Source organism: Nycticebus coucang, chromosome 20 (genome assembly GCF_027406575.1).
Source record: "Nycticebus coucang isolate mNycCou1 chromosome 20, mNycCou1.pri, whole genome shotgun sequence".
Taxonomy (NCBI): Eukaryota; Metazoa; Chordata; class Mammalia; order Primates; family Lorisidae; genus Nycticebus; species Nycticebus coucang.
In genome coordinates this window covers 25251660-25276459 of record NC_069799.1, presented here as the reverse complement: position 1 = coordinate 25276459, position 24800 = coordinate 25251660, and positions in this window count along the sequence as shown.

Genomic DNA, 24800 nt, shown 5'->3' with positions numbered 1-24800 from the left:
AGAGCACTCGACCAAGGGTGACATAGTGAGACTCTGTCTCAATAAAAAAAAAAAAAAAAAAAAAATTCATTCTACGTTTTTTTTTTCATATTGAGACAGAGTTTTACTTTGTCACCATTTAGAGTGTCGTGGCATCATAGCTCACAGCAACCTCAAACTCATGGGCTCAGGAGATCCATTTGCCTCTGTCTCTCCATAGCTGGGAATACAGGCATCTGCCACAACTCCCTGCTATTTTTTAGAAACAGTGTCTTGCTCTTGTTCAGACTGGTCTTGAACCTGTGAGCTCAGGTACTCCACCCATCTCAGCCTCCCAAGTGGTGAAATTATAGGCGTGAGCCACCTTCCCAGACCTTTTTCTTTTTTTGAGATAGTCTGGAACTGTCACTCTGGGTAGAGTGCACGGCATCATACATAGCTCACAGCAGCCTCCAACCTGAGCTTAAGCAATCCTCTTGCCTCAGTTTTTCTAATTTTAGTAGAGATAGGGGTTCTCGCTTTTGCATAGGCAAGACTGGAGCCCATGAGCTCAAGCTATCCACCCGCCTAAGCCTCCCAGAGTGCTAGGATTACAGGCATGAGCCTCATTCCATGTGTTAACTGTAGAGTACAGCTCTCACTTTGTCACCCCCTGTAGGGTGCAATTTCGTCATGGCTCACAGCAACCTCAAACTCTTGGGCTCATGTGATTCTCTTGCCGCAGCCTCCAAAGTAGCTGGACTACAGGTGCCCACCACAAGACCTGGCTATTTTGTTTGTTTGTTTTGTTTTGTTTAGCAGTCCCAAGTCGGGTTCAAACCCACAAGCTTTGGTGCATGTGGCCAGCACCTCAACCATTGAGGGTGTGCCCCTCTCAATGCTGAGTTTATTTGGGAGGTCTATGAGCTAATGGAGAACTATGCAAAGAACAGCCTGTGTGCTATTTGTGTCATGCATTAGCAATTATATGAATACACGGCTTTTTTCATTATCTTCTTTTCCTTAATTGATAGTTAAGTATACTTAGTCCTTGCCTTCTAGAGAAACAAGGAACATAACCTTAAGGCAAACATGATGACCCACTTCTCTTTGGTTGGCCTCCCTCTTCAGGAGTCCAAAGGAAAGTTTAAACCCCTTGTTCACCTGTGGGGCCACACAGGCTTTGGAAGCTGGGAGAGAAAAAAGTCCTTCCTCCTACCTCCGCCTAAGGGTTCCTTCCTCTGTTTGTGTAGGTATTGGTTGTGCACACTGTCTCCAGTGACTTTTGCAACACCCACCTCTCTCCCAGGGTTTCTGTGTTCCAGCCACCTTAAAAACTGAAGCCTTATTCTTTTATACTAAGAGCTGTGGCCCCCAGGCTTGACGGATTACCTGTCAGGCCTTGCCAAGCTGCAATGTGCACTCCAATGTGCCTGGGCCATTTAATTTTTAAACAGGCAAGTTGCAATCGCTGTTTTCTTCCTCAACATTGTTTTCTACAAGAACTGCACAGACTGGTTGTTTGTCAGTAAAGCTATATTTTATGTTATTTTTTGCAGAATTTGGCCAGGACCAGGCTTGAACCCACCAGTGCCCTACTCCTTGAGCCACAGGTGCCGCCCAGTAAAGCCATTTTTATTAAAAACCAATTCAAAGGCTCAATGCCTATGGCTCAAGCAGCTAAGGTGCCAGCCACACACACCTGAGCTGGCGGGTTTGAATCCAGCCCAGGACCACCAAAACAACAATGATGGCTGCAACCAAAAAAATAGCTGGGCCTTGTGGCAGGTGGCTGTAGTCCCAGCTACTTGGGAAGCAAAGGCAGGAGAACTTCTTGAGCCCAGGACTTCGAGGTTTCTGTGAGCTGTGATGCCAGAGCACTCTATTCAGGGTGACAGCTTGAGGCTCTGTCTCAAAAAAATAAATAAATAAATAATTGAAATACTAAAGCTAGGCTGCCGTTTCTTTGCTCAGTTAATCTTCTAAGTTCTATCTTGCTCTTGGAGGGCTTGGGATCTTTAATCTCTAATTTCCCCACACAGAATATGATATTTTGGGAATTGTTGGCCATGTTTTCTGACTGTATAACAAAGAACACTTAGGTTGATGACAAAGAGAACAAAACACCTAATGGAGGACATAAAAGTAAACAAAGATTTTGAAAAAAGTTGTCTTTTCATTTATATCAAACTCATTTAAAAATATGCAAATAATATTTATTTCTTTTTCTTTTCTTTTTTTGAGTCTCACTATGTCTCCCTCGGTAGAGTGTCATGGTGTCACAACTCACGGCAATCTCAAACTCCTGGGCTTAAGTAATTCTCTTGCTTCAGCATCCCAGGTAGCTGGGATGAAAGGCTCCTTCCACATAACCTGGGTATTATTTTGTTGCAGTTGTCCTTGTTGTTTAATTGGCCTGGGATGGGTTTGAACCCCCTCAGCCTGGGTGTATGTGGCCAGCATTGTAACCATTGTGCTACAGGTGCCAGACCATTTTTTTTTCTTTTTCTTTCCTTTTTCTTTCTTTTCCTTTTTCTTTCTTTCTTTTTTTTTTTTTTGAGATAGTTGTGCCCAAGAATGTGAGTGGAATTACAGAAAATATGCCACACTGAGGTCAAATTGGGTATAGGGTCCTTTATTGCCCTTAGCAGCAAGTGGGCTCCCAGCCCCAGACTCAGCAACTGTAGCTCAGCCCCAAAGGTGCTGACCACATACACTGGGGCTGCAGGGATTAAATCCAGCCCTGGCATGTCAAACAATAATGACAACAACAACAACAACAAAATAGCCAATCATTGTGACAGGCACCTGTAGTCCCAGCTACTTGGGAGGCTGAGGCAAGAGAATCACTTAAGCCCGAGAGTTTGAGGTTGCTGTGAGGTGTGATGCTACAGCACCCTACTGAGGGTGACATAATAAGACTCTATCTCAAGAAAAAAAAAAAGAAGAAAGAAAGAACTCCCAGCCCCCAGCGTTGGGCAGGGGTATTCTAGCACAAAGCAGAATTTTACAGAAACAGAAATATTTTCAGCATTATATTTGTACAGGGTGTGAAACAGCTTGGACCTGTAGATTAGTTGTTAAAAAGGATATCTAACAGAAGTTAGACCATTTCTCGTCAAAGGGTTTGTACTTAACCGCAGAGCAACTGGCAAAGAAATGGTGGGATGGACCAGGTACAGGGACCTTAAGATGCACGAGGGGAAGTGCCACAGGTTATGAAACAAAGTGGAGTCAGTCTGGCTTTTTAGCGGAAAACGGAGTCTGTCTGCCCTTTAAGTGTAATGGTGTTGTCCAGGGGTTGAGCACCTGGCATTAAAGATCAATTCACAATTATAGCACATTAATAAAAGAAAGATTTATTTCCAAATAACATGCCCATAGGAGGAACCACAAGAATCATTACCCAATGTCTCAATGATGGTGTGAGAGTTTAATAGATGCCTTTTAGAAGGGAGGGGGAGAATGAGGAAAGTATAGGTGCACCAAGTGGTTGCTAAGGGGCAAGTGTAGATGGAGGGAGACAGATTGACTTGCAAATTCACAGGAGAGACAGGTATTGTGTTTTAAATGATTTGGGGCCAGGTCTTCTTGAGTTCCAAAGAAGAAGTCAGCAGCCTCCTTTGATTCCCAGTCTGGTTAGTCCAGTAGATGGAGGGAAGGACTCTTCCAATGCTTCTTTTTTTTTTTTTTGGAGATAAGAGTCTCACCTTGTCACCCTCACTAGAGTGTGATGGCATCATAACTCACAGCAACCTCAAACTCTTGGGTGCAAGCAGTTCTGTTGCCTTAGCCTCCCTTGGAGCTAGGACTGACAGGAGCCTGACACAATGCCGGCTATCATTTCTGTTTGTTTAGCAGGCCCAGGCTGGGTTCAAAACCACCAGCCTCAGAGCATGTGGCTTGCACACTCACAACTGAGTTTGGGTGCCACATTCCACAGCTTTTTTTTGAGACAGAATCTCAAGCTGTCACCCTGGGTACGGTGCTTGGCATCACAGCAACCTCAAATGCTGGGCTTAAGTGATTCCCCTGCCTCAGCCTCCCAAGTAGCTGGGACTACGGGCTGCTACCACAATGCCCAGCTATCTTTTTGCTGTTGTTACAGTTGTCATTGCTGTTTTAACTGGCCCGGACTGGTTTTGAATCCACCAGCCTCAATGTATGTGACCAGCTCCCTACCCACTGAGCTACAGGTGCCACACTTCCAATGTTTTTTCATCATAAATGGCCTTTAATTCAAAATATTCTTTATCAAGGAGTCACATTTTCAGATGAAATTTCCTTAGGTTCTTCAGCATCATCATGGCTCACAGCAACAACAAATTCTTGTGCTCTAGTGATCCTCATTTCTCAACTTTTTCAGTACCTGATAATACAGGTGCCCATCAAAATGCCTGGGTAATGTCTTTTGTTTTACTAGAAATAATGTCTCCCTTTTGTTCAGGATGGTTTCAAACTCCTGAGCTTAAAAAAATACACCCATTTGGGCTGCGCCTGTGGCTCAAAAAAGTAGAGCACTGGCCTCATATACCGGAGGTGGCAAGTTCAAACCCAGCCCGGGACAAAAACTACAAAAAAGCAAAAACAAAAAAAAAAGGTACACCCATCTTCACCTCTCAGAGTGCTAGTGGTATGCCCAGGAGTTCTCCAAAGACCCCACAGCCAGACAAGCCAAATTCATAGAAGAGTCCTTTATTGAAGAGCTGGCCAGCAAATGCCTCAGTGTCCCAATGTGAGGTTTTTGAGAGCAGCCCTGAGTTGTTTGTGGCTCTGGTTTTTATAGGATAAAACCAAAAGGGGTGCAAAAAGATTAAGCAAGCGTTATTACAGAAGCGAAATTAGCCCTTAGCACAATTCTTCCCTTAAAAGTGCAGATGTGGTGTCTGACGGAAACTGAGGAGGAAGAGAATTGTAGGGGTTAGGGGTATGATCACTAGGGCTGTAATCTGGAAGATAGTAATGGGCTTTTACACAACAAGGGCAGTTAGTAATTTTTCCACACAATACTACAGTTCTAACCACTAGTAAATGTGCAGGCAAGTGGAACCAGTTTTCAAGGCAATAAAATGTAACAAGGTGAGGTAAACAACAGAATGGAGGATAATGGGTCCTGCTGTGGCTGTAGTAAGGTTGTGAGCCATGGGAACCAGGAAAAGAGAGATTGCCACCAGTTTTTTTGTTCTTCTTGGTGATAATAATTTTCGTTTAGACTTTTACAGACTAAAGAGTTTCTCTAATCACTTCAGACTGGTTAGCGGAGAAACAGCAATTTTCTCCCAAAGCTGCACATAGTCCTCATTCTTTCATGAAGAGGAGACCTAGTCCTCTTCCGTTTTACAAAACGACTTCAGCTAGGGAATCGAATTGTTTTTCTAATTGGGAGATGGAACTTTCTTTCTTTTTTTTTCTTTTTTTGAGACACAGTTTCACTATGTAGCCATTGGTTGAATGCCCTGGCAGCAGAGCTCACAGTAACCTGAAACTCTTGGGCTTAAGGGATTGATTCTCTTGCCTCAGCTTCCCAAGTAGCTAGGACTACAGGCACCCGCCACAATGCCCAGCTATTTTTGGTTGCAGTTGTCATTGTTTAGCTGGTTCTGCCCAGGAACCAGAGCCCCCCACGCTCCATGTATGTGGCTGGCACCGTTACCACTGTGCAATGGGGCGCCGAGCCTGGAAGACGGAACTTTATAACAGTCCTAAATCTCGAGCAACTTGTTGGCTTAGGAATTTAAAATTACTGCCTTGTGAGGCTAGCGAGCTAGCACCAAGTACTGCAGATCCTGCTATGCCTGCTGATATTAAGAGGGGAATGAGAATGGGGGCTCTTTTTATTCTGGTACGGTAGGGATTAAGGTATAAATTTAGGTGTTCTCTTCCTCCTTCTCCATCATATATGTACACTTGGGGTATAATGTGAACTAGTATACATAAGATGGGGGGTCTATAGGAGAACAGGCTAACAGAGATACATCGGGTTAAGCCATTAATGCGAGCAAACCAGGTTTCAAGGGGGGCTTTGTAGTGTAGGATTTCAGGGGTTGGCTCGTTGCCTGTGGCTCAAGCTGCTAAGGCGCCAGCCACATACACCTGAGCTGGCGGGTTTGAATCCAGCTCAGGACCGCCAAAACAACAATGACGGCTGCAACCAAAAAATAGCTGGTCATTATGGCAGGCGCCTGTAGTCCCAGCTACTTGGGAGGCGGAGGCAGGAGAATTGCTTGAGCCCAGGACTTGGAGGTTGCTGTGAGTTGTGATGCCACCTCACTCTACCCAGGGTAACAGCTTGAGGCTCTTTCTCAAAAAAAAAAAAAAGAAAAAGAAATTCAGGGTTTTCTGTTTTGTTTTCCTGTACTACCTGGCTGCAAGAATTTTCATAGGGTGACCTTGTTCTTGTAAATCTCCTAAAGTGAGTTTTGGCTGAAGCAATTACATTCTGTGGTATGGGTACACAGATTACATCCCTCCTCCCCTTTTCCCAAAGTTCAAAGTTCAATTAAGACAAGTCCTGAGAGGAGTTTCCTCAGGCTTCAGCCATGTGTGAGTCCACCAGCCAGATCCCAGTATGTGGCTGAAGCAGGGCATGTTGACTGTCTTAAAAGTTACCTTTGTTAGATTAGGGCCTGTAGCTCAGTAGGGCGCCTACTACATACACCCAGTGAGAGGGCGGCACTCGACTGGCAGAGATCTCACAGACCACCAAGACTTGTACAAAAGGTCTTTATTGGTAAGGGAGGGATGCTGCAGAGCAGCATCAAGGAGGAGAGAAAAGAAGAGTGTGAAGAGAAAAAAGAGAGTAGAGAAAAGAGAGGAAAAGAGAGAGAGAAAGTGCTAGAGCAATAGTGCAGCTTTATGTAAGTTCGGTTAGGAGAAGTCTTAGAATGGTGACGGGATGGTAGAATAGTCAATAAGGAGTTACTGCTGTGTCTGACCGTTAGGTGCAGGCCATAAGTTTGAAAATTTCAGCAGGTAATTGGGACAAGGAGATGAGGTAAGTTTTGTGATTGGGGCAATTACCTAACTAACACTAAGGCTGGTGGGTTTGACCATGGCCTAGGCCTGCTGAACAACAATGACAACCGCAACCAACAAAAATAGCCAGTCATTGTGGCAGGGACCTATAGTCCCAGCTTTTTGAGAGGCTGAGGTAAAAGAATTGCTTAAGCCCAATAGTTTGAGGTTGCTGTGAGCTGTGACACCACAGCACTCTACCGAGGGTGACATAGTGAGACTCTGACTCAAAAATAATATGTGGCACCTGTGGCTTAAAGGAGTAGGGCACTGGTCCCATATACTGGAGGTGGTGAGCTCAAACCCAGCCCTGGCCAAAAACTGCAAATAAAAAAAAATAATAATAATAAAATAAATAAATAAATAAACCGTGCTGAGTTCTTTGTAGAGTGCTGCCACTGTAGGCACACAGTGACAAGTACATAAATTTAATTCTCAGATCTCAAATAAATTTCTTTACAATGAGAAAAATGATTGAAAAGTAAGGGTTGTGGGCAGTGCCTGTGGCTCAGTCGGTAGGGCGCCGGCCCCATATACCGAGGGTGGCAGGTTCAAACCTGGCCCCGGGCCAAAACTGCAACCAAAAAATAGCCAATCGTTGTGGCGTGCGCCTGTAGTCCCAGTTGCTTGGGAGGCTGAGGCAGGAGAATCTCTTAAGCCCAGGAGTTGGAGGTTCCTGTGAGCTCTGTGAGGCCACGGCACTCTACCGAGGGCCATAAAGTGAGACTCTGTCTCTACAAAAAAAAAATAAAAAGAAAAGTAAGTGTTGTGGCTCCATGCCCATAGCACAGTGGTTATAGAGCAAGCCACATAGAAATGGGTGGCAGGTTCGAACACGGTCCAGGTCTGCTAAACAACAAAAATAGAAAGACATTTTGGTAGATGCCTGTAGACTGAGCTACTTGGGAGGCTGAGGCAAGAGAATTGCTTGAGCCCAAGAGTTTGAGGTTGCTCTGAGCTGTGACACTACAGCACTCTACCAAAGGCGACATAATGAGACTGTCTCAGGTGAGCTGAAAGAGCTGTTCTCAGATTACTAGAAAATGTGCCTGCTGGGCGGCGCCTGTGGCTCAGTGAGCAGGGCGCCGGCCCCATATACCTAGGGTGGCTGGTTCAAACCCGGCCCCGGCCAAACGGCAACAAAAAAATAGCCGGGCATTGTGGCGGGCGCCTGTAGTCCCAGCTACTCGGGAGGCTGAGGCAGCAGAATCACCTAGGCCCAGGAGTTGGAGGTTGCTGTGAGCTGTGTGACTCCACGGCACTCTACCAAGGGCGATAAAGTGAAACACTTTCTCTACAAAAAAAAAAAAAGAAAAGAAAATGTGCCTGCTGTGTTCACACCTTGGCTGTATATTGATAAATGCCCTAAGACATAATATGAGGATAGTCACCAGGCTTTTTTTATATCACTGCAGTAGCTGCAGCACTGGGAGCTGCAATCAGGATTGTTATGGCTGCTATGACCAGTGTGGTCCCTTAGTTGACCCTACCACAGGGAACAGAGGCTTCCTCAAAGTCATTACTCTGTGCAATATTGGAGACCTTTGGTTTCTTTTCCAAAGTCAAGCTGTGCTCATCTTGTAGGCAGTACTCTGTGCAGGAATCATGTGAGTGAGAGACTCACCAGAACACTTCCCAAGGAGGCTTATTCTGGAACCTTCCCATGCACCCTCAGGTGAACCTCACTTGCATCTCCTCCTTATTCCTGAAATCCTCATTGTCCCTAAGGCTAAACCCCTCATGAATGTTCTCCAATGAAGGATGCTAAAATCCTCTCATTGGTGGACATACTGACTTTCTTCCAATGCCCTGTATAAGTTATCTGTTTGTCTGTTTCTTTTAGCCAAAAAAGCAAAATTCTCTATGGTCCTCTATTTGGAAGCTGTCCTTGGAAATAATTGTTCTTTTTTTTTTTTCTGGAATTCTCTCATTTGATGTGGGCCTTGATACTGTGGATAAAATGAGAGTTTGAAGACTGGGTGCAGTGTCTCATGCCTGTAATCCTACCACTGTGGGAAGCCAAGGCCAGTGGATTGTCTAAGCTCAGGAGTGTGAGACCAGCCTTAACCAGAGTGAGACCCCATCTCTAAAAATAGCTAAGTATTGTGGTGGGCACCTGTAGTCTCAGCTACTCAGAAGGCTGAGGCAAGAGGATTCCTTGACCCCAAGAGTTTTGAGTTGCTGTGAGCTATGAAGCCATAGCACTCTACTGAGGGTGACAAAGTGAGAGTCTGTCTAAAAAACAAAAATGAGTGTTCGAGTAAGGACATGTAAGCCAACTCCTTAGAAGCCCTATTTTATCCTAAATAATCAGGAGCTGAAGCTGTCAACAAAAGTTGATTTTTGCCAGGCAAGGTGGCTCATGCCTATAATCATAGCACTCTGGGAGGCTAAGCGGGTGGGGGGGGGGGTGGACTTCCTGAGCTCCTGAGTTCAAAACCAACCTGAACCAGAATGAGATCTCATCTCAAAAAAAAAGTTGATTCTTATTTTTCCAGAGTCCAGAATTTGAGAGGTCCTGGCTGTCAAAGAGCTTGCAAGTTCCTCCCCAGTTGATACTGTGTTAATCCCTCTCCTCTCACTTCTCACCTGGAAGAATCAAATCTTATGTGGTATAACAGTACTTTGAGCTTATTATTATTATTATGATCATTTTTGAAATTCTCAGAATCCAAATCCCATAGTCTATGTCTGGTTCATTTTTGTGGGTTATTCTTTCAACTAAAACTGTTCAGCTGTATCAAAGTAAAAAGGAAGCATACAAATGAAGGGGCTCATTGCTCCATTGCTCAAAGGCCATTTCCCATTTCAGAATGAAACACTACCACAGAAACACACTGAGTGTCCCTAACTCTCTCACTCCTTTCAGCCTCCGTGTGAAGAGTCCAAGGCCTTACTTTGCCTTTTGATGTGGTTCTTTTTGGAATAAAAATAGTGTCTTACTCATTCTTTCATATGATTGATTGTGTTTATCTGGGCCTTTTTCTGTAAAGCAGGTCTGTTGAAAAGGGGGCCGGTCTGTTGGGCATTGTACAGAGGGGCACTAAGAATCTGTGTCTTTTTTATATATATATATTTTTGAGACAAGAGTCTCACTTTGTTAGTAAAGTGCTGTGGCATCATAGTTCACAGCAACCTTAAACTCTAGGGCTCAAGAGATTCTCTTGCCTCAGCCTCCCAAGTAGCTGGGACTATAGGCACCTGCCACAACACCCAGCTATTATTAGAGACAGAGTATCGCTCTGGCTCAGGGTGGTTTCAGGCAACCTGTAAGCTCAGGGAATCCACCTGCCTCAGCCTCCCAAAGTGCTAGGATTACAGATATGAGCCTCCCTGCCTGGCCTAGGATCTGTGTCTTTAGCTTTCAAACCTATGTTAAAGCTCAAGAGAAAAGTCGCCACTCTTACACATTCAGATTTAGCATGTACATGGCTTTGTTGGATTTCTTTCTTTTCTTTTTTTTTTTTTTGTAGAGACAAAGTTTCCATGGTAGAGTGCCGTGGCATCACACAGCTCACAGCAACCTCCAACTCCTGGGCTTAAGCGATTCTCTTGCCTCAGTCTCCCGAGTTGCTGGGAATACAGGGGCCCGCCACAACACCCGACTATTTTTTTGTTGCAGTTCGTCTGGGGCCGGGTTTGAACCCACCACCCTTGGTATATGGGGCCGTCGCTTTACTGAATGAGCCACAGGATTTCTTTTTTATAAGCAGGTGTGGTGAAGACATTTTTCCCTTCTACCACTCATCATAAACAAAATAAATAAAGAAATAAATAAAAATAAAACTTTCAGATAGTGATTACAGTGGAGACCTAAAAATCGATAAGGGGAGGTATTTTGTAGGCCATCAAAGCCACAGGGACATGGAGATAAATGCAGTGAACTAATTCTCTTCTGATTCCTGGCTCAAGTCTTTCTTTTTTTTTTTTTTTTTTTTGTAGAGACAGAGTCTTACTGTACCGCCCTTGGGTAGAGTGCCATGGCGTCACACGGCTCACAGCAACCTCTAACTCTTGGGCTTACGCGATTCTCTTGCCTCAGCCTCCCGAGCAGCTGGGACTACAGGCGCCCGCCACAACGCCCGGCTATTTTTTTGTTGCAGTTTGGCCGGGGCTGGGTTTGAACTTGCCACCCTCGGCATATGGGGCCGGCGCCCTACTCACTGAGCCACAGACGCCGCCCTCAAGTCTTTCTTAGAAGTATTTAAGACATTGCTCAGATTTTAAGATGCAGAAGTAAACAGACTACCTACTGATACAGGTATTTACATTGCACATGAAGAAAATTACAGTGTTACAAACTATACACATAGATGTTATAATTTTCAAATGCTTGGAAATGACCAATATTTAATTATATTGAATATGCACATATATAGTAAAATAAAGATGGAGGGAAAATGTCAAAACAAAATAAAATGTCCTTACTCTAGAAAGTGAGAGATAATTAGATGAAATGATATGTCTTTCAATTGATTAGAGTCAATGCTATCCACAGTGACTGCTGATTCTAGAGGCAGTAAAAAGTCCAGCTGGAGGGGAAACTTCCCCTCTATCTCACTTCAGTCATCCTGGGAGTTCCACTGTGTTCTGAAGAACTTATTAAGCATCCATAATCTCAGCTAATATATCCAAATGGATCATTATCATCATTCTTACACCTTTGGATTTTCATTCTTGTGGTTTAATTTAAAATGAGTTGTGGATAAGACTATTACATCATGGGTTTTCAGTCACCTAATGGGCCTATTGCCTGAATCTTGTCCTAAAATGGAAAAATAATTGAAATAAAACCTGTCCTAAAATTCCTTTGGAATCTTCCAATGATTGATGCAGTGGCGGACTTCTTCTTCTTCCTACTTTCAACTCACAGGAAATGATATGAATGATATGAATTCTCAGGAAAAGATATGGAGGTCCCCACTCAAGTGTTTGGGGGACCCTGTCCAATAACAGGTGGGTTCAAATAACAGAAAAAACAATATGCAACCAAAGAAGTCCTGGGACTGACTGAGGGAACAAAGGCAAAGGTGAGACATCTAAAGGGTTGAAGCCATCACTGGACATTAAAATTTCAGTGTCTCCCATTCACTCTTTTTCTACAGCCTTCTCCAACCACAGATGAAGGAAGTAAATGAAAATATTCAGAGAGCATATATACATCACAGTTCCTCACTCAGGAGTTCAAACTATACCCGGAGGATCACCTGGGCAGGTTCATAGGGGTGTACTGAAGCAGTATATGGCTTATAGAATAACAATGAAGCCTAAGTGAAAGTGTATCTTGACTTTACATCAGATACCATGAACTGCTGCTGGATAGGAAAGTGGATATCACATGAGGGTTGGAGAAGTCTTGCAAAGGTTTGCAAGAACTTCAATGCCTTCTTCACTCCAAAATATAAGGCATGACTGTCCAATGGCTTCCAATCAAACAAGTGAAACAGGAAGTTGAGACAATTCCAGCACTTAACATAAATTTTTCTTCATTCAGGAAGAGCTACAGAGAAAAAATGTACTGTAGAAGATTCCCAGAAATCAAGTGATGCATCACCAAACAGAAGGAAAATGGACTCTGGGGTTATTTATCCCCCTGGTTCCCTAGTCGTTTATTCTTCGTGGGTTCCCTGGTGTGTTTTATTTCTGTGAATTTCTTTGCCAGGGATTATCTTAAAAACACAGGAAGGACAAATTGATTTCTCAGATAGACATACATTTCTTCCTCCTCCTACTTCTTTTTCTTCTTCACTATTATTTATATATTCACCAAAAACATGCCCGTGTGTGCACTTTGGTTCAAATGTTTTCTTTCTTTCCTTCCTCCCACCTTTCTTTCTTTCTTTCTTTCTTTCTTTCTTTCTTTCTTTCTTTCTTTCTTTCTTTCTTTCTTTCTTTCTTTCTTTCTTTCTTTCTTTCTTTCACAAAGTCTCACTTTGTCACCCTTGGTAGAGTGCTATGACATCATAGCTCACAGCAACCTGAAACTCTTGGGCTCAAGTGATTATCTTCTCTCATACTCCCAAGTAGCTGGGACTACAAGCACCTGACATAATGCCTGGCTATTTTTAGAGACAGGGTTTCACTCTGGCTCAGGCCTGTCTAAAACACCTGAGCTTAGGCAATTGAACCTCCTTGGCCTCCCAGAGTGCTGGGATTATAGGCGTGAACCACCATAGCCAGCCTTGTTCATGTTTTCTTATTACATGCTTTTTAGTATGTAGAATCATAGATATAAGAATATGCAAATTTTACGTCTTGATAGACAGTCCATAATTGTTCTTCAATAGTTTGTTAGCCATTTATACTGTGTATAAGTATGTACAAACTGATCATATAAAGAGACAAGATTAGGCAGCATTCAATTTTTCAATCTGATCATCTCACAAAATGCATCTTTTCTTTTTTGAGACAGAGTGTCACTTTGTTGCCCTCAGTAGACTACCATGGTATCACAGCTCACAGCAACCTGAAACTCTTGGGCTTAAGTGATTCTTTTGCCTCAGCCTCCCAAGTAGTTGGGAGTACAGGCACCTACCACCATGCCCGGTTATTTTTTTGTTCCAGTAGTCATTATTGTTCAAACCTGCCGGCCTCGGTGCATGTGGCTGGCGCTATAGCCACTGTGCTACGGGTGCTGAGCCACAAAATGCATCTATCCTATAATTTACTTCATCTAAACACCATTGAAGTTGGATGCCCCTTTGTGTGGGAAATGACTATTCAATGTTTATTTACTATGAAATGTTTTCGTAGGTCCTGCTATTTTTTTATTCTGTTTTTACTATTCATTGTCAGTAATTCCTAACATATTTCATTTCAATGTTGTCTTTCTCACGTCATACTACTATGCTGATGCCTTTCCACACATTAAAAAATAAATCTGGGATCGGCACCTGTAGCTCAGAGGCTAGGGTACCAGCCACATATCCTGAGGCTGGTGGGTTCGAACCCAGCCAGGGCCTGATAATTAAAAATGACAACTAAAACAAACAAGAGCTGGGCATTATGGCAGGTGCCTGTAGTCCCAGCTACTTGGGAAGCTGAGGCAACAGAATCACTTACGCCTAAGAGTTTGAGGTTTCTGTGAGCGGTGATACCACACCACTCTACTGTGGGTGACATACTGACACTCTGTCTCAAAGATCTCAGAGATCTGGCCTGGCTCTGATCTCACAAATTAGCCACCACTGTCACATGACTTGGTAGACTGATGAACTGATGTCCTAAGGAGGAAAAGAGACAGGGAACAGTCTGTGTTTCTGTTTTCCCAGCTGTGGTGCCTGTGCAAATGGTGGGACCCTAACGTACACTAAATTGTACACCCAGACACCCCCGATAAAACTATGTAACTTAATAGTTTCTAAGCTGAAATTTAACTCATCCTAATTTCACAGAAAAATTCTAAGTTATCTAATAAAAAAACTGAGTTAAATTTTGTAAAGGCCTTGAAATATACATTTTATAAGAATTATTTGTAATTGTTTCAGTGACTGAATTTGCAGCAATGCTGTAAAGACCAACTGTGGGTGTGGGAAGCAGTTTGCTATTTACTGAATAACGTACCTATTTCCAAACTTTTCCTGGTTTCAACCAATGCTTTCTTGTGTTACTATAATTTTTTAGTCTGAGGGACTATTTCCATGGAAACCATAATAGGGATTTGCTGATTTTCATTACAAAAAATATTTTAAAATTGTTTGGTTATTTTATGTGATTGTCAACAAAATAGTACTACAGATAGCGTATGGCACAGGTGTTTTTTATTTTATTTTATTTTTTGAGAGACAGAGTCTCACTTTGTCACACTTGGTAAAGTGCCATGGCATTACAACTCACAGCAACTTCAAACTCTTGGGCTCAAGCCATTCTCTTGCCTCAGCCTCCCTCCCACATAGCTGGGACTACAGGTGCCTGTCACAATGCCTGGCCATTTTTTGGTTGGAGTTGTCATTGTTGTTTGTCAGGGCTGGGCTAGATTTGAACCTGCCAGCTCTGGTGTATGCGGCTGGCACCCTAGCCGCTGAGCTATAGGTGCTGAGCCGCCACAGGTGTTTTAATTGATCCTTTTACTTAAGTCAATTTTTCATAATTTTATTCATCAAATTTTATTTACTCTAGATAACAGTAACCTAATTGTTCCCACAAGCTCCACAGGTTTATACTATGTTAGGAGGTCTGCTCAGGGAGCTGGGGCTTCTGGTTTTAGAGGACCTGAGAGATATGCACGTTCAGAAGGACATCTTGGGATGTATGGGGCACAGTTACAATTGAGGACTGATGATGTGCAGACTGAGCTCTTGTGCCCTCTGGGGTCCCCTGCCAAGAATATCTGAGAAACCAGCCAAGGAGATGGATCTGGGGGAAACAAGGCCAGGGAGATGGATCTGGAGGAACCCAGGGGAATAGGTTCCAGGGGTGGATCAGAATTTTGCGCTTGTCTGTTTTTTCATCCCTGTCTCCCATTACCCACCCTCATCCCCACTCTCTGTGTCCCTGCTTGCCCCTGACCACCTGGCTGTCTCCCTCAAGAGCTGGATTCTTCTGACCTGTGTGGGGTCAGGGTGTAAGGGTCAGTGGTGAAACAACCTTTTAAAAGGCACCTTTGGCAGTGGTCAGTGGTGAGTCATTGAGCCTGAGAAGCAGCCCCTGCCACACCCTGCTGGGCTCCCTCTTTCTGCGTCCATCGTGAATTCTAAATAATTCCTGGAATTGAAAAGCAGTTGTTGAAGTTAAAAAGCAATTCTGTTTCATGGAACCATCACTCAGTTGCCATATCTTACTTATTACAGATCTTCATTGTGTCTCACTCATTCCTGTGTTTCTCTTACACCTTTTTCCTTTTGTGATAATATGTCCCCATAGTAAGTTTTTAGTTTGAAGAAACAGTTCCAAAAGAGTTCGGAATTATACCTGGGGCTACATGTCTCTGTATAATTACGCTTTTTGAAGGATGTCCCATACCTCACTGTAGTTGTTTAGCTATTCTGCAAGATTGTAAATTCATTGGTAGTGGAATGTGCATTTTTTGTTACTACTGTGTCTTCATTACCTAGGAGAACACTTGTCACTTCTTAAGTTTTCCATAAATATTTCTATGAATGAATGATCATTGAACACTGAAAAGCACTTGAATCCCTGTGATGCCAGGAATAGGTGTGTTGTCATAATACAAGGAAAATATTGATGTGAGTGAAAATGTAGAAATATGTCCTAATCCCCATCTTTATTAGTTACAATATAAATTGAAATGAAGTCTGTACCAGAGGAACCATTACAGATTCCTCGAAAAAATGTGGAAACGTAAAAATGAGAGTCTCTATGTTGTCCACAGCAATTACCAAAATATTTACAAAAATATGAGCAGCTTCTGTGGCTCAGTGGGTAGGGCACCGGCCCCACATACCATGGGTTGCAGGTTTAAACCTGGCTCTGGCAAAACTGCAACAAAAAAATAGCTGGGTGTTGTGGCAGGTGCATGTAGTCCCAGCTGAGGCAAGAGAATCGCCTAAGCCCAGGAGTTGGAGGTTGCTGTGAGCTGTGACATCACAGCACTATACTGAGGGCAATAAAGTGAGACTCTGTCTCTAAAAAAAAAAAAAAAAAAATTACAAAATTATATTTAAAGAAAGTTAAATATTTAGGAGGAAGTTATTATGTGGATTTTCTTTTTGCGTTTTCAAACTACATTGAGATTTGAATGCTCTTCTCAAAATAGAACTACTTTCCATATTTTTTTATCCTGTTATCAAATTATGATACACAATGTGAAGTAGAAAGTTAACTATCCATAAAGCATAGTTACGTTTTGCCATATTAAATGTTGTTTGCATTGTTTGTTCTTTCCGGACATGAAGAAAGCAAGGCCTCAATGCTGGAATTCTTACCTTATTCATTCCAAAATATTCATTAAATACTCATATCTACTATGCTGTAGGGCAGTGGTTCTCAGCCTTCCTAATGCCACTGTTGTAGGAAATAGAAGCCTCTTCTTTGGGAATGAGTGATGTCCTGCCTTTTTTGCTATCTTTGTACCATGGCTCCTGTGTAATACTGACGTAATTATTTTGGAATGTGATTATGATGATGTTGATATTAAATCAATCAAAGAATAGAAGTCTAGATTCTAGGGCTACTTCATAACTGTTGGAAATGTTTGGTAGCTTAACTCTTTGTGAGAGCCAGAAGAGGACAGGCTGGACCTCTTAGTTATTTGATAGCACATCTTCCTAAATGTTATAATCAATACAGAATATTTTGGTTGTTGGAATAATTAATTTTAATGTTAATAATTGACATTGTATACATGGAAGATACATGCACATATATGTGTATATATATATATATATATTTTTTTTTTTTTTGTAGAGACAGAGTCTCACTTTATGGCCCTCGGTAGAGTGCCATGGCCTCATACAGCTCACAGCAACCTCCAACTTCTGGGCTTAAGCGATTCTCTTGCCTCAGCCTCCTGAGTAGCTGGGACTACAGGCGCCCGCCACAACACCCGGCTATTTATTTATTTTTTACATTTTTATTGTGGTGTAGTTGACACACAATCACCTTGTACATTTTTTTTTTTTTTTGAGACAGAGTCTCACTATGTCACCCACTAGAGAGCCCTGGCATCACACCTCACAGCAACTTCAAACTCTTAAGCTGAAGGAATTCTCTTGGCTCAGGCTTCCAAATAGCTGGGACTAAGACGTTCATCACAACACCAGGCTATTTTTTTTTTTTTTTTTGAGACAGAGCTTTAAGCCGTCGTCCTGGGTAGAGTGATGTGGCATCACAGCTCACAGCAACCTCCAACACCTAGGCTTAAGTGATTCTCTTGCCCCCATCTCCCAAGTAGCTGAGACTACAGGCACCTGCCACAATGCCCGGCTAGTTTTTGGTTGCAGCCTTTCTTGTTGTTTACGGGCCCAGGCTGGATTCGAACTTTCCAGCTCAGGTATATGTGGCTGGTGCCTTAGCTGTTTGAGCCACAGGCACCGAAACAACACCAGGCTATTTTTTTGGTTGCAGTTGTCATTGTTGTTTAGCAGGCCTGGTCCAGGTTTGAACCCACCAGCCCTGGTGTATGTGACTAGGGCCCTAGCTGCTGAGCTACAGATGCCTGGCCAGAAACAAAGTATTTTAATAAAAATGTGTAATATACTTCTCATAATCCCTTTCCTTTAAAAATGTTTTCCTGCGGCTCAGTGCCAGACACATGCACTGAGGCTGGTGGGTTTGAGCTCAGCCAGGGCAGATAAAGCACAATGTCAACTGCAACAAGAAAATAGCTGGGCCTTGTGGCAGGCACCTGTAGTCCCAGCTACTTGGGAGGCTGAGGCAAAATAATTGCTTGAGCCAAAGAATTTGAGGTTGCTGTGAGCTGTGATGCCACAGAAAGTCTACTGAGGGTGACATAGTGAAACTCAGTCTCAAAAAAAAAAGTTTTCTTGCACATTGTAATAGTAAATTTTCAGGTTTGTCACCAGATCTGGGTGTGATAACTGTTGGTAAATGAGTAACAGACAACTTGGCATTACAATTAGGACAAGAGCACTCTAAATGCCTAAATGTGAACAGTGTTGTTACCAAAAATATTTGTGCAAGAATGTCTCTGTGGGTGATACTGAGAAATGTCATTCTTACTTTAATGAAACCATTTTATTTTCCTAACAGTCTGTGAGTTAGAGCAGTGTGTCTTCTAGAAGTTAAAGTGGGGCTGGTCCTGGTGGCTCACACTTTCCAGCTCTCTGGGAGGACGAAGTGGGCAGACTGCCTGAGCTCAGAAGTTAAAGACCATCCTGAACTAGAGTGAGACCCTGACACCAAAAATAGCCAGGCATTGGGCAGCCAGCTATAATACCAGCTATTTGGGAGGCTAAGTCAAGAGAGTCACTGAGCCCAGGAGTCTGAAGTTGCTGTTTGCTATGATGCCACGGTACTCTGTGATAGGTCTATGGTGGGGCAACAAAGTCAGACTCTGTCTCAAAAAAAAAAAAAAAAAATTTAAAGTAGAGGGCGGCGCCTGTGGCTCAGCGGGTAGGGCGCCGGCCCCACATGCCGAGGGTGGTGGGTTCAAACCCGGCCCCGGCCAAACTGCAACAAAAAAATAGCCGGGCGTTGTGGCGGGCGCCTGTAATCCCAGCTACTTGGGAGGCTGAGGCAAGAGAATCACCTAAGCCTAGGAGTTGGAGGTTGCTGTGAGCTGTGTGACGCCACGGCACTCTACCAAGGGTGATAAAGTGAGACTCTGTCTCTACAAAAAAAAAAAAAAAAAATTAAAGTAGAAGAAGCCCTAGGATGTGCCAGGCCCACACCCAGGTTCTGAGTCCTGCCTAGGTGCAGGGCCAGCCAGGCATTTACCCGCTACTTTTCCTGGCTCCACATCCCTGGTTACCCAGATCAGCCCCAGATGCAGCCTCTTGGTGCAGGCCAAAGGAAGAGGAGGAGCTGGTGCTGTGCTCACCTTTGTTCAGTTTGGAGACTCAAAGCCTGGAAGGTTGGATTAATTAGTGGGGGGTCACTAATCCCTGCAGGTGGTGGATGTACTTATTGGACTTCAGGTACCTGTCAGAAGTCTAGATCTCACACCCACCCTCCTTTGTCCAGTAACAGTAATCACATGGTTTATGTGTATATCCCATCCTTTGGGGAGTTATGCATCCAAACTATTGAGGTTCCTTTTTGGAGCCCCACTAATTTTTGTTCAGTGTATGATTTCTGGAAGATAGATAGGCTTCTGCCAAGCAGTGCCTGAAGTGAGTGTCTACTGGTAGACCCTTTTTGCACACTGTCCTGTGCTCCCACCTGGGGCTCTGGGAGCCTTCGACATGAGTAGAGATGAAAATATGGAATAGAATGTTCCCTTATTCTGGTAACAAAAAAGTATGGTTCAGGCCAGTTACATCTCTGAGGTTAGGTAGAATCAGAGCCCTCAGAGCTGCACTTCAATTTGGCAGCAACTGTCCACATGCTATTCTGAATAGAGAACTGCACTCTACAGTTAATACATAGAGTGAATTTTAAAGATACATAACCAAAGTAATTCATTAATATATTTCTATTGATAGATCAGTTATGAAAACATTAATATTTTGAAATATATTAGATTAGATAAATAATAACAATCAATTTAACCTATTTCATTATCTTTTCTTTGATGTGGCTACTAGAAAATTTGATGACACACATGGCTCTCATTTTGTTTCTATTGGACAGACTCACTTAGAGCACTGCCTCCTGTTTCAAAGCTCAGGCTGCCTTTTTAAAAGACCAGAGTTCAGACAAATTTTAAAAAAATCTCAAACTCGGGCAGCGCCTGTGGCTCAGTGACTAGGGCGCCGTCCCCATATGCCGAGGATGGCAGGTTCAGACCCAGCCCCAGCCAAACTGCAACAGAAAAATAGCTGGGCGTTGTGGCGCGCTCCTGTAGTCCCAGCTGCTCGGGAGGCTGAGGCAAGTGAATCTTGTAAGCCCAGGAGTTAGAGGTTGCTGTGAGCCATGTGACAGCTGTCTCTGTCTCTACAAAAAAAAAAAAAAAAAAATCTCAAACTCATTTGGAGCCCATAGGTCAGTGGTTAGGGTGCCAGCAACATACACCAAGGATGGCGGGTTCAAACCAGCCTGAGCCAGCTAAATAACAGTAACAAGTGCAACAAAAAAATATCTGGGCATTGTGGTGGGCACCTGCAGTCCCAGCTGCTTGGGAGGTTGAGGTAAGAGAATCGCTTAAGCCCAAGAGTTTGAAGTCACTGTGAGCTGTGACACCATGGAACTCTACTGAGGGCAACGCAGTCAGACTCTGTCTCAAAAACAACAAAAACAGAGGCAGAGCAAGATGGCGGCTGAATAACAGTTTCCTTGCATCTGGGCACTGTGAGTCTGGGGAAATAGGACTCCAGGCATCTCTGGCTGGTGGGATCTACCTATCATCACCCCTGCGAGGATACAGGGAGTCAGTGAGAGACTTCTGGACCCCAAGAGGAGGACTAAAACAGTGGAAAACCGGCAAGTGGTTGCGTGTGTTCAATCTGTCTAAACCCGCCTGCAACTGTAAGTTCAGTAGCAGCGAGACTGCAAACCAGAAAGGCCTTACCTGTGAACTGTTTTGGTGTCTTTGGACTTGGCACTGAGTTGAACTGCCTTGGGGAGAGCCTGAGCGGGAGTGCGGAGAACTTTGGCTGTTGTCTACGGTCCCAGACTGAGCCGCTGAGCCAGACGGAGCTAATAGTGTTTGGCTCTGGGTCACAGGCAGCCATTGTGAACAATCTGCCCCGGCAAGCTCCGCCCTCAGGGTCGCAGAGCTAGAATTGGGTGGGCGCTGGTAACCCAGTGACCAAGTAGCCTAAGGGAGGGGTGTGATCTGCCTTGCAGCCCTAACCCTCAGGGGCAGAGTGAGACCAGTTTTGGCACACTGGGTAAGTGGATAGCCACTTCAGCCATGATTCCAGCAATAAGCACTTTCCTGGGAAAGCTTCTGCTCAGCAAATGAACAAGTTCAAAGTGCCTTTTAAGTGGGTTGAAGAGAGATTTAGGGTATCTACCCGCTGGGGTTTGAGAAATCAGCAGCCTCAGGTCGTATAAGAACTGTGATTAACATCTCATACCCCAGAAGACCACGTGTTGCCCAGACAATATTCAATAACATACATACTGCTTGGTTTTGGTTGTTTTTTTGTTTGTTTGTTTGTTTTTGGTTTGGTTGTTATTTTTAGTTTCTTTTGATGTTCTTGATGTTGTTTTGTTTTTTAAGTTCAACCTTTTCCATACAGATCCTTTTTCTTTCTCAATTTTTCTACTTTAATTATAATTTCCCATTGCTGCCTATTTCAATAATTAGAACTTCATTTTTGCTAGTGTTTCTACTGCTATTATTTGGTTTTCCACGCAATTTTATCAAGTAAAGTTTTCTGTTTGCTTGTTTTGGTTTGATTTACAGCATTTTTGTCTTTCTTCTCTACTTGGTGGAGGTGGGGTACTGTGTCTGATGAGGTTAGCAAAGAGCTGCTGACCTCAAGGGAACTACCCAGCTGGGCACCCCCAGAAGGTGGGGTTTTTTTTAAGGTTGTGTCAAATAACCTACTATACACCTATATTGCTCTATCTCCCTCTGTCTGTGCCTCTCTTCTTCTTGTCAATATTCCTTTTACCCACCCCCTCTCCTTTCTCTATTTTTCTTATCATTCGGTCCTCCTTTCTTTCATCCCTTTTTTGCTCTTCAACCTTCTCACCATTCTGCTCCTGTAACCCTTAGTACACAGGCACGAGGACTTAAAAAACATCAGGAAGTGAAAGGAAAATTAGGGCAAGGAAACAGATAAAACAAATCACTCATGAGGAAGAATCAGCAGAAAACTCCAGCAACATGAAGAACCAGTCCAGAACAACCCCGCCAAGGGAACATGAGGTAGCTACTGCAGAGGATTCCACCTACAAACAAATGTTAGGAATGACAGAAAGGGAATTTAGAATACACATGTTGAAAACAATGAAAGAAATGATGGAAACAATGAAGGAAACTGCTAATAAAGTGGAAAATAACCAAAAGGAAATCCAAAAACAGAATCAAATAAGAGATGAACGATATGAAGAATATAAAAAGGATATAGCAGAGCTGAAGGAACTGAAACAGTCAATTAGGGAACTTAAAGATGCAATGGAATGTATCAGCAACAGGTTAGACCATGCAGAAGAAAGAATTTCAGAAGTAGAACACAAAGTTCTTGAGATAACTCAGATAGTAAAAGAGGCAGAAAAGAAGAGAGAGAAAGCAGAACGTTCACTGTCAGAATTATGGGACTTTATGAAGCGTTCCAACACACGAGCTACAGGAATTCCAGAAGGGGAAGAAGAATGCCCCAGAGGAATGGAAGCCATACTAGAGAATATTATAAAAGAAAATTTCCCAAATATCACCAAATATTCTGACACACTGCTTTCAGAGGGCTATCGGACACCAGGTCACCTCAACTCTAACTGAGCTTCTTCAAGACACATTGTGATGAACCTGTCCAACGTCAAGACTAAAGAAAAGATTCTGCAAGCTGCCAGGAGTAAGCGCCAGTTGACCTACAGGGGCAAATCCATCAGACTGACTGCAGACTTCCCTAATGAAACTTTCCAAGCAAGACAATGGTCCTCTACCTTTAATCTACTTAAACAGAACAATTTCCAGCCCAGAATTCTGTACCATGCTAAGCTAAGCTGCAAAATTGACAAAGAAATCAAATCATTAAAGGATATACAAACGTTGAGGAAATTCGCCACAAGACCAGCTCTACAGGAAATACTTCAACCTGTTTTGCACATTGACCACCACAATGGATCAGCAGCAAAGTAAGAACTCAGAAATTAAAGGACAGAACCTAACCTCCACACTGATGCAAAAGATAAAACTAAGCAATGGACTCTCACAAAATAAGACGTATAGAATACTACCACACTTATCAATTATCTCAATAAATGTTAATGGCTTGAATTCCCCACTGAAGAGACACAGATTGCCTGACTGTATTAAAAAACACAAGCCAACCATTTGCTGTCTGCAAGAAACACACCTGGCTTCAAAGGACAAATTAAAGCTCCGAGTCAAGGGTTGGAAGACAATTTTTCAGGCAAATGGAATTCAGAAGAAAAGAGGAGTTGCAATCTTATTTTCAGATACATGCGGATTTAAAGCAACTAAAGTCAAAAAACACAAAGATGGTCACTTTATATTGGTCAAGGGAAAAATACAACAAGAAGACGTTTAAATTCTAAATATTTATGCACCCAATTAAAATGCTCCCAGATTCTTGAAACAGACCTCACTCAGTCTGAGCAATCTGATATCTGATAATACCATCATAACAGGGGACTTTAATACTCCTGTTACAGAGTTGGACAGTTAATCTGAACAGAAATTAAACAAAGATATAAGAGATTTAAATGAGACCCTAGAACAACTGTGCTTGATAGACGCATATAGAACACTCCACCCCAAAGATACAGAATATACACTCTTCTCATCACCCCATGGAACTTCTCCAAAATTGATCATATCCTGGGACACAAAACAAATATCAACAGACTCAAAAGAATTGAAATTTTACCTTGTATCTTCTCAGACAATAAGGCACTAAAGGTGGAACTCAACTCTAACAGAAATGCTCGACCCCACCCAAAGGCATGGAAATTGAACAATCTTCTGTTGAATAACAAATGGGTGAAGGAAGAAATAAAACAGGAAATCATTAACTTCCTTGAGCATAACCACAATGAAGACACACAAGCTACCAAAACCTGTGGGATACTGCAAAAGCAGTTTTGCAAGGAAAATTCATTACTTCAGATGCCTACATTCGAAAAACAGAAAGAGAGCGCATCAACAATATCACAAGAGATCTTATGGAATTGGAAAAAGAAGAACAATCTAAGCCTAAACTCAGTAGAAGAAAAGAAATATCCAAAATCAAATCAGAGATCAATGAAATTGAAAACAAAGGAATCATTCAGAGAATTAATGAAAGAAGGAGTTGGTTTTTTGAAAAAAATAAATAAAATAGATAAACCATTGGCCAGATTAATGAGGAGTAGAAAAGTAAAATCTCTAGTAACCTCAATAAGAAATGATAAAGGAGAAATAACAACTGATCCCACAGAGATACAAGAGATCATCTCTGAATACTACCAGAAACTCTACGCCCAGAAATTTGACAATGTGAAGGAAATGGATCAATATTTGGAATCACACTCTCTCCTTAGACTCAGCCAGGAAGAAATAGAGCTCCTGAACAGGCCAATTTCAAGCACTGAGATCAAAGAAACAATAAAAAATCTTCCAACCAAAAAATGCC